The sequence below is a fragment of the Notamacropus eugenii genome, chromosome 7 (genome assembly GCF_028372415.1).
Source record: "Notamacropus eugenii isolate mMacEug1 chromosome 7, mMacEug1.pri_v2, whole genome shotgun sequence".
NCBI lineage: Eukaryota > Metazoa > Chordata > Mammalia > Diprotodontia > Macropodidae > Notamacropus > Notamacropus eugenii.
This window is the reverse complement of record NC_092878.1, coordinates 157,366,315-157,382,732: the sequence shown is the minus strand read 5'-3', so window position 1 is coordinate 157,382,732 and position 16,418 is coordinate 157,366,315. Positions and strand designations below refer to the sequence as shown.

At 36.2% G+C, this 16,418-nt stretch overlaps 1 long non-coding RNA gene across 4 annotated transcripts in view; it reads right to left on the bottom strand.

Annotated features, from left to right (window-relative positions):
- LOC140513540 (uncharacterized) overlaps positions 1-16,418 on the bottom strand; it is an 88,290-nt gene that overhangs the window by 23,957 nt on the left and 47,915 nt on the right. The window contains exon 4 of one of the 4 annotated variants that reach the window (XR_011970224.1): positions 381-439. The exons of the other annotated variants lie outside the window; for them this stretch is intronic. This is a non-coding gene — a long non-coding RNA (uncharacterized lncRNA). The remainder of the gene's footprint in view (positions 1-380; positions 440-16,418) is intronic. 4 annotated transcript variants of the gene reach the window in all.

The window sequence follows — 16,418 nt, the reverse complement described above, 5'->3', positions numbered from 1 at the left end:
AACCTTAAAATAAACAAGAAAGAAGTTAAGGAGGTCAATAAAACTCTGGATAAGGTAGATATGATAAATCTCTGGAGAAAATTGAATGGGGATAGAAAGAAATATACCTTTTTCTCAGAAGTACATGGCAAATATACAAAAACTGACCATGTACTAGGGCATAAAAACCTCACAATCTAGTGCAGAAAGGCAAAGATAGTCAATGTATCCTTCTCAGATCATAATGCAATAAAAATTATATGTAATAAAAGGTCATGGAAAGATAGACCAAAAATTAATTGAAAACTAATTTAATCCTAAAGGAGGAGTGGGTTAAACAACAAATCATAGAATCAGTCAATAACTTCATTCAAGAGAATGACAATAATGAGACAACCTACCAAATCTTATGGGATACTGCAAAATCAGTTCTTAGGGGAAGCTTTATATCTTTGAATATCTGCATGAATAAAACAGAGAAAGAGGAGATTGATAAATTGGGCATGCAGCTGAAAAGCTTGGAAAAAAGAACAAATTGAAAATTCCCAAGTAAATACCAAATTAGAAATACTGAAAACAAAGGAGAGATTAATAAAATTGAGATTAAGAAAACTATTGACCTATAAATAAAACTAAGAGTTGGTTTTACGAAAAAAATAATAAAATTGATAAACCTTTGGTCAATTTGATTTAAAAAGAAGAAAGAAGAAAACCCACTTACCAATATCAAAAATGAAAGGGGTGAATTCACCTCCAATGAGGAAGAAATTAAAACAATAATTAGAAATTACTTTGCCCAACTTCATACCCAAATATTATACAATCTCAATGAGATGGATGATTACTTTAAAAAATATAAATTGCCCAGATTAACAGAAGATGAAGTTGAATACTTAAATAACCCCATCTCAGAAAAAGAAATTGAACAAGTCATCAATGAACTCCCTAGGAAAACGTCTCCAGGGCCAGATGGATTTACAAGTGAATTCTATCAAACATTTAAAGAACAGTTAATTCCAATACTATAAAGACTCTTTGAGAAAATTGGGGAAGAATTTCTTCCCCATACTCTTTTTATGGTACAAATATGGTTGTGATACCTAAACCAGGAAAAGCCAAAACAGAGAAAGAAAATTATAGACCAAGTTATCTCATGAATATAGATGCAAAAATTTTAAATAAGACTTTAGCAAAAAAGAATACAGTAACTTATCATGAGAATAATACATTATGATCAGGTAGGATTCATACCAGGAATGCAGGGCTGGTTCAATATTAGGAAAACTATTAGCATTGTTGATCATATCAACAAGAAACATAGCAGAAACCACATAATTATTTCAATAGATGGAGAAAAAGCTTTTGACAAAATACAGCACTCAGTCCTATTAAAAACACTGGAGAGCACAGGAATAAATGGAACTTTCCATAAAATAATAAGCAGTATCTACCTAAAACCTTCAGCAAGTATTATATGCAATACAGATAAGCAAGATGCATTTCCAGTAAGATCAGGGGTGAAACAAGGATGTCCATTATCACCACTATTATTCAACATGGAACTAGAAATGTTAGCTGTAGCAATTAAAGAAGACAAAGAAACTGAAGGACTTAGAATTGGCAAAGAAGAGACCAAGTTATCACTCTTTGCAGATGATATGATGATATATTTAGAGAATCCCAGAGATTCAAGTAAAAAACTACTTGAAATAATAAACAACTTTGGCAAAGTTGCAGGTTACAAAATAAACCCACACAAATCTTCTGCACTTCTATATCTTACCAACAAAGCCCAACAGCAAGACATAAAAAGAGAAATCCCATTTAAAGCTAAGGTAGACACTATAAAATATTTGGGAGTCTACCTGCCAAAACAAATCCAGGGACTATATGAACACAATTACAAGACACTTTTTGCACAAATAAAGTCAGATCTAAATAAGTGGAAAAACATCAGTTGTTCATGGGTACACCAAGGCAATATAATAAAAATGACAGTTCTACGTAAATTAATTTACCTATTCAGTGCCATATCAAACTAACAGATAATTATTTTCTAGAGCTGGAAAAAATAATATCAAAATTAATCTGGAAGAACAAAAGGTCCAGAATATCAAGGAAACTAATGAAAAGCAATGTTAGGGAAGGTGGTCTAGCTCTACCAGATCTCAAACTGTGTTATAAAGCAGCAATTATCAAAAGCACTTGGTGCTGGTTAAGAAACAGAAGGGTAGACAAGTGGAATATGCTAGGTATTCAAGACGCAGTAGGCAATGAATATAGCAATCTACTGTTTGATCAACCTAAGGACTCCAGCTTCTGGGATAAGAACTCACTGTTCGACAAAAATTACTGGGAAAACTGGATAACAGTGTCACAGAAACTAGGCATAGACTAATGCCTGACACCATACACAAGAATAAAGTCCAAATGGGTACATGATTTAGGTATAAAGATTGATACTATAAATAAATTAGTGGAGCAAGGAATAGTGTATTTATCAGATTTATGGACAAGGGAAGAATTTTTGACTAAAGAAGAGAGAGAAAACACTATGAAGTGCAAAATGGATAATTTTGATTACATTAAACTGAAAAGTTTTTGCACAACCAAACGCAGTGCAGCCAAGATAAGGAGGGAAGCAGAAAATTGGGAGAAAATTTTTGTAACTAGTGTCTGTGATAAAGATCTCATTTCTAAAATATATAGGGAACTGAGTCAAATGTACAAGAATACAGTCATTCCCCAACTGAAAAATGATCAAAGGGTGTGAACAGGCAGCTTTCAGAGGAAGAAATTAAAGATATCTATAGTCATATGAAAAACATGCTCTAAATCACTATTGATTAGAGAGACACAAATTAAAACGTCTCTGAAATACCACATCACATTTATCAGATTGGCTAACATGACAAAACAGGAAGATGATAAATGTTGGAGAAGATGTGGGAGAGTTGTTGGTGAAGCTGTGAGCTGATCCAATCATTCTGAAGAGCAATTTGAAACTATACCCAAAGGACTACAAAAATGTGCATACTCTTTGATCCAGCAATATTGCTTCTAGGATTGTATCCCCAAGAGATGATAAAAATAGGATAGGGTCCCACATGTACAAAAATATTTATAGCAGCACTCTTTATGGTGGCCAAAAACTGGAAATCAAGGGGATGCCCATCAATTGGGGAATGGCTGAATAAATTACGGTATATAAATGTAATGGAATACTATTGTGCTATAAGAAATGATGAACAGGAAGACTTCAGAGAGGCCTGGAAAGACTTATATGATCGGATGCTGAGTGAAAGGAGCAGAGCCAGGAGAACTTTGTTCCCAGGAAAAGCCACAGTACGCAAGGTTTTTTTTCTGGTAGACTTAGAACTTCATTGTAATGCAAAGACTTAAAAAATTCCCAAAGGACTTTTGAGGCAAAATGCCTTCCACATCCAGAGAAAGAACTATGGAATTCAATCGCAGAATGTAGCAGATCATTTTCTTTTCTATTACGTTTTGGTTTGTTGTATGATTTCTCCCATTCATTTTAATTCTTCAATACAACATGACTATGGTGAAAGTGTATTTAATAGGAATGCATGTGTAGAACCTATATACAATTGTATGCCATCTCAGGGAGGGAGGGGGGAAGGCAGGGAGAACGAGGGGGAGGGAGGGGGAAAAAATCTAAGTTATATGGTAGTGATTGTAGAACACTGAAAATAAAAAATAAAATAAAATAAAGAATAATAGAAGTGACTTTAGCCAACACTTTATTAAAAATCTGGGCAAACTCCATCTACAACATTCACTTGTCTTATCTACTTAGAAACCCTGTAAAGCTGACTTGATGAAACCATGCTAACTCCTCTCTATGATCACTTTTCCTTTAGGATCACATTCCTCCCTATTTTTCTCTACTTACTATCACCATTTCCACCAAGTCTCAAGTCTTATCTTTTCCAGCATAAACATGACTAATTAGCCCCATATGTATTCTGTAATAATAATAGATAGCACTTACAAAGATCTTTAACACTTGCTAAGCTCTTCACATGTTAACACATTTGATCCTCCTAATAACTCTTGAGGTAGATTCTATCATTATGCCCATTTTATGGATAATGAAGGTAAGTCTGAGAGAGGTTAAGGAACTTGTCCAGCATCAAGCTAAGTAAGTTTCTGAGTCAGGATTTGGACTCAGATCTTCCTGAGTGTAATTGTACATTCTATCTACTGTGTCACATAGCTACCTCCAATTGGTTTGCCATCACCTTGTTTTCCCTCCCCTGGATGCTTTCAAGTTTATCAATGCTTTCCTTAAAATGATTTGCTTAGAACTGGACATAGTACTATAGATGTGGTGTGATTAGGGCAAGTTCAATGGGCCTATCACCTTTCAAATTTTGTACGTATCATCTCTCTTAATGCAGCCCAAGATGGCATTTGTATCATTGGCTACCAGATCATACAGCAGAGTCCTATTAAGCTTGAAACACATGAAAACCCCAAAATGTTTTCAGATTAACTTTTGCCTACCCATTGTAAAGGAGAAGTTGCTTTTTTAAAATACCACTTACCTTCTCCATAATTTTCAGTGATTCCACATTGCTCATAGAAGAATTGGATTCAATCTGACAAACATATGTTAACATCAACCATATGCAAAGCACTATGGTAAGCACTGGGGAGCCAAATACTTTTTTAATACCATAATCCCTTCCCTCAAAATCTTTACAATCAAAGAATTGGTGGAAAGAGGGGAGAGGGGAAGCGAGATGAAAACAGAAACACCTGTTCTATCAATTAGAATTTGATTAAGTAGGTCACTAGATTCAAATAGAGCTACTTAAGAGAATCAAAGGTACAATCATTTATAGCTGAGGAAAGGGAGAAAAAGAGGGCTACACCTGAGCTGAGTTTTGAGGCAAGAAAATTATGTTGAAAGTTACAGAAGCTGGGGCCAGGAATGAAGGGGGAATTTACAAAGCTGATATCTAATAGGATTGATCTCAGTAAAAGAGTAGGTCAAATCTCTGGTGGAAATTGAGGAGGATGGAGGGAAGGGTGGCACTCTTTGAGGAGAAGAGAAAAGGTTTAGAATAACTAGTACGTGGGGTGTTGCCAACAGATAGAAGGTAACAGATTGCCAAGGCATAGAATGGTAGAGTGTTGTCATATTGTAGCCCCCAGAAAGGCAGTTTTTATTCCAATTGTAGTACTCTTCTATTGAATGGGAGCACAGATAGTCAGCAGAAATCTGACTTTCTCTCTTTTCTCTTCTCTCCTCCTCTACTTCTTCTTCCCTTCTCCCTCACCCCTTCTTATTCTCCTCCTTTCTCTCTCCTCCTCCCATTTTTTAAAATAGATGTTTTAAAAATTATATGTAACTAGGAAATATTTAAATAAGTACGATAAATTTTTAAAGACACTTTTCACACAAATAAAATCAGATCTAAACCACTGAAAAAATATTAAATGCTCATGGGCAGGCTGAGCCAATACAATAAAGATGACAAACTAAGTGATTTATTTTTGTTTATTAAATATTATTTATTACCTAAATTAAGTTATTTATTCAGTGCCATGACAATCAAATTATGAACAAATACTTTAAAGAGCTAAGAAAAACAACAAAATTCATCTGGAAAAACAAAAACTCAAGGCTATCAAGGGAATCAGTTTAAAAAATGGAAAAGAATCTCAAACTGTATTATAAAGTATTAATTATCAGAACAATTTGATACTGCCTAAGAAAAATAGTGGTGGAGCAGTGAACAGATTAATTACAAATTACATTCTAGTAAATGACCATGGTAATTTAAAACCCAAAGATCCAAGTTTTTGGAATAAAAACTAATGATTTGACAAAACTGCTGGGAAAACTGGACAATAGTATGGCAGACATCTCATACCCTGTATATCAAAATGGATACATGATTTATACATCAAGGGTGATACCATAAGCAAATTAAGAGAGGATGGAACAGTTTATCTGTCAGATTTTTGGATAAGGGAGGAACTTAGGACCAAAGAAGATATAGAAAGCATTATAAATAGAAAGTAAATTATTTGGTTATGTAAAATATTTAAAACTACATAGATTTTTGATTATGTAAAATAATATAATAATATAATATAATAATATAAAATTAATATAAAATGATTATATGAAAAGTTTTTGCACAAACAAAACCAATGCAACCAAAATTATAAGAAAGCAGAAAACTGAGGAAAAAATTTTGCTATAAGTATTTCTGATTAAGGCCTCATTTTTCAAATATATAGAGAATTTAGTCAAATTTATAAAAATACAAGTCATTCCTCAATTGAGAAATGGATATGAACAATTTTTAGCCAAAGAAATCAAAGCTATCTATACTCATATGAAAAAAATTTTCTAAATCACTAATTAGATAAATGCAAATTGAAACAACTCTGACATACCACCTCATATGTATCAAATTAGCTAACATGACAAAAAAGGAAAATGTTGGATGTTGGAGGGGATGTGCAGAAACTGGGACAATAATCCACTGTTGGTAGAGTTATGAACTGATTCAACCATCCTGGAGAGCAATTTAGAACTATGCCCAAAGAGCTATAGAACTGTGCATATCCTTTGATCCACCAATATCACTGCTAGGTCTATATATCCCAAAGACATCCAAAAGGGGAAAGCACCTATCTGTATGAGAAAAAATTATAGCAGCTCTTTTTGGAGTAGCTAAATAATGGAAATCAAAGTGATGCCCATTGATTGGGGAATGGATAAACAAGTTGTGGTTTATTATTATAATGGTATATTGTTGTGCTATAAGAAATAACAAGGAGGATGATTTCAGAAAAAACCTTGAAAGACTTGCACGAACTGATGCAAAGTGAAGTGAACAGAACCAGGGAAACATTGTGCAGAGCAACAACAATATTGTTCAATGGAGAAATGTGAATAACTTAACTATTCTCAGCAATACAATGATCCAAGGCAATCCCAAGGGACTAATGATGAAACATACTATCAGAATCCAGAGAAAGAATTGATATTCATTGAATACAGACTAATAATGCATGCTAGTTTTTTCAAATTCCTTTCTTTCATTTTTCCTTTTATTTTAGTCTTCTTATGCAAAATTACTAACATGGAAATATTTTACATATATTTCTATATAACCTATATTTGATTGCTTACTGTCTCAGGGGGAGGTGAAGGAAACATAGGATTTGAAACTTGAAACTTGAAATAAAGCTATTTTAAAAAATTTTAAGAGATGAAGTGTCCCTGTATCTGTTATATTGCTATTTGGACAGACAAATGCAAGGTTATTCTAACATTCTAACATAGGGATTTATTAAAAAGGTCTGTTTGATTTTCATCTTGGCTAAGAGCTAAAGTTGCTTCCTTTCTCAGTCACTTTGTTTCTGGATTTTCCTTCCCATTTACAAGATGATCAGTTGATCTGAGTCCTGGACAGCGAGTAGAATAAGGTGTGATTGGGACTCACTGATGAGTTTGATTTGACCTCTAACTTATATATGTGAGGCTGAAACTAACTGGATTTTATATCTAACCTCCATTTCACATTAGTGAATTTTGGACACAATCTTGATAGCGTGGCTCAGGAAATGTTTATCAACACAATCAGTGATGGTGAAATATTTATTTAGTATGCTGTGTAGAAAATACACATCTGATTTAATTGTAAACATATGCTCTCAAGTAATGGGTGACTTTTTTGTAAAAACTGCGCCCAGCTCAGAGGCTAAAAATAAAACCTACTCCATGATCTTATAGTACATTCAATCATTACAAGGCTAGTGAACTCCATATGATCTCTTAAAATAACAATGCTCCTGATTGGTGTCTGTGCTTATAATACAAGATAGGCATGTAGATTAAGTGAAACTCAAACTCAAAATTTTCTATATTCAAAATTTGGCATACCAGTACCTGGAGAGAAGTGACTTGGTCAAGGTCACACAGGGAATAAATTGAAGAATCAAATTTTGTGCCCAGGTCCTCTGGCTCCAAATTCAACAGTCTTTCTGTTGCCCCATGGTGCCTTTCTCTGACCAAGGAGACTAACTCCTAAGTCCTTTATTCTAGAGAGTATGATTTTCTTAAGGAGGTTTAAGATTACACTTATTATTGTATCAGTCTGACCCACAGTAAGTTTGTTTTCAGATCTGTACATTCTTTCATGTGAATTTCTTTTGAACCAAATCTACTTTTCCCTGTATTTATACAATGCATTTTTTTTACTCTTATGTTTATCTCTGTCAAATGTATTTTGCAAATATCAGTCTAACATTCCAGCCTGTCAAGGTCTTTTGGCATTCTGAAGTTGTCTTCCAGCAACACCTGCTTGGTGTCTCCCCCAACACCTGCTTGGTGTCACTCCCAAAGCCTGCTTGGTGTAACCCACAAATTTGCCAGTCATGTTCTCATGTTTTTCACCTAAGTCACTAAGAAAAGCATTTAACTGGATGTGACTTAAGGACAAAAACTTATGGTACTTACTAAGTATTTACTGTGTACCAAACATTGCTACTACAGATCTTTCACATCTGTAGTAGCAATGTCTAGTACATTGATTCTGTCTCGCATTAATTCATTAATCATCACCTTTGCTGTATATTCATTCAACTGGTCGTAAATAAACTAACCAACAAAAACAGCCAAATTCAATTCCACCTTGATGTGCATCCCACATTTGGTTGACAAATATGTGATAGACAGTCTATCGAATGCTACTTCTAACATGTCCCTTTATTTTATCAATCTAAGAAACATAATTTTAGAAGAAGAAAATGAGGTTAATATGAACTTGGATTGACTCCTAGTTATAATCACTTTCCTTTCAAATTCTTCACAATCTAGCCACATAGTAGTCCCTTCTAGAATTTTATTAATCAGTCAATAAGCATTTATTATATGCCAGGCACTGTGCTAAGTACTAGAGATACAAAGAAAGGTAAAAGGCAGTCCCTGCTTTCAAGGAGCTCACAGTCTAAAGAGGGAAGACAACACATGGAAAGAAGTTTGAAAGGGGCATGAGGATGGGCAGAAAGTACACAATGTGGGGGCATGTTCCAGAGAAGAGGAACCAGTGAGAAATTACAAACAAAAGAGTTCTGTGGGCCCCCTCCTTAAATGGAAGATTTGGGAGAAGCTCTCCACCATCCACCCAGGGCAGAGGATATTAAATCAAGTATGAGTGTCAGGGTTGATGTGATTGTGCAGCAGCATCAGTTTCTAGAGACAATAATGAAGTCCAAGAGAGCAACCAGTTGGGAAATGATGAGTTGGTTACCTTAAGCTCCCTCTTTAAACGGAGGATCAGTCAGGATTTCATTTCAAGCTTGTATGTTACACTTCAATGGAACTCTGATCTGATTAGTGTGAGCATTCCCTCCACTGATCAAGTCTGTCTGAATGTCCAAATTAGAAAGGGACTTAGAAGAGACTCAATACAACCTATGCACCTGTGCAAGAAAACTGAATGAAAGATGAAGACATCTTTCAACCTTTGTCTGAAGACCTCTAGTGAGGGAAATCCACTACCTCTGAAGGTTCCTAGTTCCACCCTCTATGATTAAACAGAAAAAGTCTTATTTTCTATATAAGTCCTTCAAAGACATGGAAAAGGCCAATATACTCCATCCAAGATTTCTTCAGACTAAGTATTTCCATTTGTTCAAATCAACATTCATATGGTTAAGCCTCTAGGTTTAGATAATTTATCCACATTGTCTCCTTCTGTTCAATTTCTGTGCCCTTACAAATCTCCAATAAATGATTCACAGAATATGCTAAGGACCTTACTCTGCTGCTGTGTGTGTGTGTCTGTATAATAATTCTCTGGGTACCAAAGCAGCAGCCAGATTGTATCACTGTTATTCCTCAATCTTACCACATAACCAACTCATTTCCATATACATACATACATACCTAACCAACTCATTTCCATATACATACATACATATATGTAAACATGTGCTTATGTATCAATGTGTATATGTGTGTATGGATATGTGTGTGTCCCAGATAATAGCATTTATTCAACTTCATACATCACTAGTAATTTGCCATAACCAATTAATTATGTATATATATATACACACATACATATATACACACACATATATACATATATGTGTATATATATTCTTATGCATGTGTGTACATATATATATATATAAAACTTTGCTCATATAATTGCCAAAAATTGTGATTCCTTAGTGAAGTTCCATGTTTTGTACCAACAAGAATCACTAACAGAAGATTGTTATAGAAAAACACATTTTTATTTCAGAGGGCAGGTTAGGATCACTGGAATTACTTTGCAGTTTCCCAAGTGTAAACCAGCTCACTCTCCTCCTCCAATTAAAGCCTGATCATAAGTCTTTGGCCACTTAAAATGCCTATATAGAGGGGGCGGAGCCAAGATGGCGGAGTAGAAAGACGAACATATGCTACCTCCGAACCCACTGCCAATAAAATACCTGTAGAAAAAAAAAAGAACCACTGGCGAATTCTGGAGCAGCAGTAGCCACAGAATGGAGCGGGTCAGATTTCTGCTCCAGAGAGCCTGAAAACCTCTCGCAAAAGGTCCCTCGCGCCCTGGACCCGGAGCAGAGCCCAACCCTTCCTCGGCAGCGCAGTGCCGAAAGGAGCAGATCCGAGCAGGCTTCAGGGATGGAATCTCCAGCAGCCGCATGGGTCCCTCCACCCACAGGTGACAAGGGTTGGTGAGAGGGTCTCTTTGGCGGGTCGAGAGGGGAGTGGGGTGCCCCCATAACTCAGGCCCCCTCGGGAGGCAGCAGCAGAGGCAGGAGCAGACCAGGGCTCCCCAAGCAGGCAGGAGCCCAGATCCATTGTTGAAGGTCTCTACATAAACCGCTTGAGGGAACTGAGCCCTGAGTGGTGGCCCTGCCCTGACCTGAGCACGTAAACTTAATCTCACACTGAACAGCAGCCCTGCCCCCACCCAAAGCCCTGAGGCTGGGAAGCAGCATTTGAATCTCAGACCCCAAGTGTTGGCTGGGCGGATCTGGAGGCGAGGTGGGGGTAGAGAGGAGACTCAGAAGTCAAGTCACTAGCTGGGAAAATGCCCAGAAAAGGGAAAAAAAACAAGACTATAGAAGGTTACTTTCTTGGTGAACAGGTATTTCCTCCCTTCCTTTCTGATGAGGAAGAACAATGCTTACCATCAGAGAAAAACGCAGAAGTCAAGGCTTCTGTATCCCAGCCCACTCAATGGGCTCAGGCCATGGAAGAGCTCAAAAAGGATTTTGAAAATCAAGTTAGAGAGGCGAAGGAAAAACTGGGAAGAGAATTGAGTGACATGCAAGCAAAGCATGAAAAACAAGTAAACACCCTGCTAAAGGAGATGCAAAAAAATGCTGAAGAAAATAACACCTTGAAAAATAGGCTAACTCAATTGGCAAAAGAGGGTCAAAAAGCCAATGAGGAGAAAAATGCTTTCAAAAGCAGAATTAGCCAAATGGAAAAGGAGATTCAAAAGCTCACTGAAGAAAATAGTTCTTTCAAAATTAGAATGGAACAGATGGAGGCTAATGACTTTATGAGAAACCAAGAAATCACAAAACAAAACCAAAAGAATGAAAAAATGGAAGATAATGTGAAATATCTCATTGGAAAAACAACTGACCTGGAGAATAGATCCAGGAGAGACAATTTAAAAATTATGGGACTACCTGAAAGCCAGGATCAAAAAAAGAGCCTAGACATCATCTTTCATGAAATTATCAAGGAAAACTGCCCTGAGATTCTAGAACCAGAGGGCAAAATAAGTATTCAAGGAATCCACAGATCACCGCCTGAAAAAGATCCAAAAAGAGAAACTCCTAGGACCTTTGTGGCCAAATTCCAGAGTTCCCAGGTCAAGGAGAAAATATTGCAAGCAGCTAGAAAGAAACAATTCAAGTATTGTGGAAATACAATCAGGATAACACAAGATCTAGCAGCTTCCACATTAAGGGATCGAAGGGCGTGGAATAGGATATTCCAGAAGTCAAAGGAACTAGGACTAAAACCAAGAATTACCTACCCAGCAAAACTGAGTATAATACTTCAGGGGAAAAAAATGGTCTTTCAATGAAATAGAGGACTTTCAAGCATTCTTGATGAAAAGACCAGAGCTGAAAAGAAAATTTGACTTTCAAACACAAGAAAGAAGAGAAGCATGAAAAAGTAAATAGCAAAGAGAAGTCATAAGGGACTTTACTAAAGTTGAACTGTTTACATTCCTACATGGAAAGACATTATTTGTAACTCTCGAAACTATTCAGTATCTGGGTACTGGGTGGGATTACACACACACACATGCACACGCACATGCACACACACATAGAGACAGAGTGCACAGAGTGAATTGAAGAGGATGGGATCATATCTTTAAAAAATGAAATAAAGCAGTGAGAGAGAAATATATTGGTAGGAGAAAGGGAGAAATGAAATGGGGCAAACTATCTCTCATAAAAGAGGCAAGCAAAAGACTTATTAGTGGAGGGATAAAGAGGGGAGGTGAGAGAAAAACATGAAGTTTACTCTCATCGCATTCCACTAAAGAAAGGAATAAAATGCACACTCATTTTGGTATGAAAACCTATCTTACAATACAGGAAAGTGGGTGAGAAGGGGATAAGCAGGGTGGGGGGCACGATGGAAGGGAGGGCAATGGGAGGAGGGAGCAATTTGAGGTCAACACTCATGGGGAGGGACAGGATCAAAAGAGAGAACAGAAGTAATGGGGGACAGGATAGGATGGAGGGAAATATAGTTAGTCTTACACAACACGACTATTATGGAAGTCATTTGCAAAACTACACAGATTTGGCCTATATTGAATTGCTTGCCTTCCAAAGGGAAGGGGTAGGGAGGGAGGGAGGGCAGACTGGCAGACAGGGGCAATCAGAATGCTCCGTGTTTTGGGGTGGGGGGAGGGGACAAAAGGGGAGAAAATTTGGAACCCAAACTTTTGTGAAAATGAATGTTAAAAGTTAAATAAATTTAAAAATAATTTTAAAAAATTTAAAAAATAAATAAATAAAAAATAAGATAAATAAAATAAAATAAAATAAAAATAAAAAATAAAAAAATAAAAAAAATAAAAAATAAAAAAAAAATAAAATGCCTATATAGTTAGATCTATATACTTAGTGAGTTTTCCATACAACTTCATGCCCTAATGTGGACAAAAAGTCCACTTCATTCACTTGATTTTTCCAATATAGATTTTGAAGTCAAAGTCTTTTGAGTGGTTATAGATCTGATTAATGAATTCTTGAATAATCTGGGGCTTGAGACAATTAGTACCATATCTATCCCAAACAGGAAAATCTGGAGAACTCCTTCATCTATATAAAATCCACTTTTCATTTGTATTGGACATCTTCCATGGTAATAACAAACACCTCTGATTAAGTATTTATGTCCTGGTTTTATGCCTTTTTGTAATCAATCAGCAATAAATAGTCATATATTGAATGTACAGCACCTGTCAGTGTGACTGTGAAGATATGATCCTCTGGAGAATATCCTTTTTAAAAGTCTACCTATCCTCTTCTCATGTTTTCAACAAGGATATTTCTTACACATATGTAAATCATTTTCATCAAGATTTTGCAGTTGCCAAAAATATTCGTATTAGTATTATACAACTTAGATCAAATCTGCCAGGAACAATTTTATTTAATTAATCATTCATCTATATCCAAGTCATTTCAAATTTGGAAAGAAAGACATATAAATTGGCATAGTTCCCTATGCCTTCCAGCATAACCCTGCCTTAAGAAGATTTCAGGTAACATTTATAGAAATCTGAAACAAGAAAAAAATGTCTGAAAATAATAGAGTCCCGGTTAATATTCCAAAAGTTGTTGGGTAATGAAATTGCTATTCCATTCTTCCTGGATCATTCCTCTTCAGGAAATAATGAATTCTCTCTGAAAGACCTGCATCTATATCTATATCCCCCCATTAGAATGTGAGCTTCTTGAGAGCAGAAACTAATTTTTTTTAAACATGTATCTTTAGTGCTTTGCGATTAATAACCAAAAGACTGTCTTAGTTTTTCTCCAGAATCTAAATTGAAGACAGTGAGAGTGCCTTCCCCTTGCCGCATAAAATGTGCCCTAGTCTAATCCCTTTGTGAATAAAGAAAAGAAATTCGTGTTTAATCCATTCACTTAATGAAACTCTTTTTTGGCCTCAACTTTTGACCCATCTTTCCAAAGGGTCTTTCCAAGGAGTCTAGAAAGAGTCAGTCAATACACCATGCTAACTGTGGTGGTACATGGTGGTACAATGATAGTCCATGCCCTCAAGGAGCTCACAATTTAATGAGGGAGACAAGATGTGAAAAAAGTTGGAAAGGGATAGGGGACAGAATATCCATTGTCGGGGCATGAAGACATCATGAAGCCAGTTGGAAATCATCTGAGAATGTAGAAATTTCTGAGATTTTATTTTGCAGTTTGATGACTTTCTGTAAACAATGAAGCCCAGGATAGTGGGAAATAATTTGGAAGAAGAAATTCCCTGCAAGTCATTCTTAAGTAGTGGAGAGTCAGGGAGGAACTCCCAGATGTTTGACCTCCTACCTTCTCCAGCCATCATGGACAGGAGCTGTTGAGGAGATGTGAGTTTCCAAGGTGATTTTATCTTGCAGAATAATGAATTTTTGCAGATGGTGAAGTCCAGGAAAGCAGTTGGATGAATTCTCTGAGTTCCATTCTCGAATAGGAGCACCAGATGTCCAACTCCTACCCCACTCCAACCAGAGGAAAGGAAGGAATCCAAGGGCAGCGAGGTTGGGGATAATATGGCTAAAAATATTATTAGTTAATAATTTCTAGAGAGATTTAAAATGAGAGTTTGAAAACAATCTTCCACAAGAAGATGATAAAGCAAGCACATGAGTTGGTAGTTATTGATGTTCTCTGCATTAACACTACTTATACTTAGGTGGCACAGTGAATAGAGTGCCAGGCCTGAAGTCAGGGAGATTCATCTTTCTGAGTTTAAATCTGGCCTCAGCATTATCTATGTGACCTTGAGCAAGTCCCTTAACCCCATTTGCTTCGGTTTCCTCATTTGTAAAATGAGCTGGAGAAGGAAATGGCAAACCATTCTAGTATCTTTGCCTAGAAAACATCAAATGGGGTTAAGAAAAGTTAAATATGAATGAAAATGACTGAACAACAACAAAATTCTTTAAGTAGTTCCCCCTCAACATACTCTACCCTAACTACAATCCTCCAGTATCTTCTCCTTCTTTTACAAATCTTTGAGAATTGAACCCTCAGCATTTTCTAAATTTGGTATCCTACAATTTCAGTTTCTTTGTTATAATTGGCCAGCTCAAGCTTATCTTCTTTAGTGACATTTCCTCCTGATAATTGAGATGTTAGAATTCAAACAGGGCAGTTCCCCAATAATTAAGGGAGAAAAGAGAAGTGCTTAGAGAAGTAGTCTCTTTTTAAATTTTCTTTCCCTTCTGGCTTCATACTTCAATACTCTTTGGAATGACCTGGTCTAAGTGGAAAACATGCCAAACATTCTACCAATTTGCTTTGTTTTAACTGCCCTTTGGTGTTTAAAGAACTGATGCTACAGTAATCATCTTCCCTGTTCCTTCCCCAAGTGAATTTATAACCTAAATGAGTGTGGATCCTGATTGCTCTGTCTCTTAGGCAAAGAAAACAAGTATTTGCTGACTGGGATGATTTCTGGGCTCTTTGGTTTTCTGCATTTGGATGATTTTCTTACATTAGTTAAAATTCCATTGGTATTGGAAATAGTCCATGTCAATATCCTTTTCTTTGTGGATTTCCCATTTTCCACATTCAAAAGAGAATAGTCTTGCTTCAAGCTATTGTAATTCCAAGACCTATTATTATATGTTTTCCTTTTTATGCTAGTTTGGTATTGATTTGGACCTTTTCTCTTAGAATTTGATAGTCTGTCAGGTTTACTGTTGTTTAGTCGCTTGAGTTATTTCTGACTCTCCATGACCCCATTTGGAATTTTTTTGACAGAAGTATTGCAATGGTTTTCCATTTTCTTCTCCAACTCATTTTACAGATTATATAACTGAGGCAAATGGGATTAAGTCACTTGCCCAGGGTCACACTACTAATAAGTATCAGGCCAGATTTGAACTCAGAAAGATGAGTGTTCTTGAAGCCAGGCTCAGGTATCCACTGTTCCACCTAGCTGGCCCTGTCAAGTTTACCAGTCTGAAGTTTCCAGAATCAAACTTTTGCTTCTTGGAAAGGACAAGGTATGTACTTGTCTTGCCTTTCAGAAAAATTCCTATTATTATTACTGGTGGCACAGTGGATAGAGTGCTGCACCTCGAGTCAGGAAGACCTGAGTTCAATCCTGGTCTGAGATACTTATTAGTTATATGACACTGGGCAAG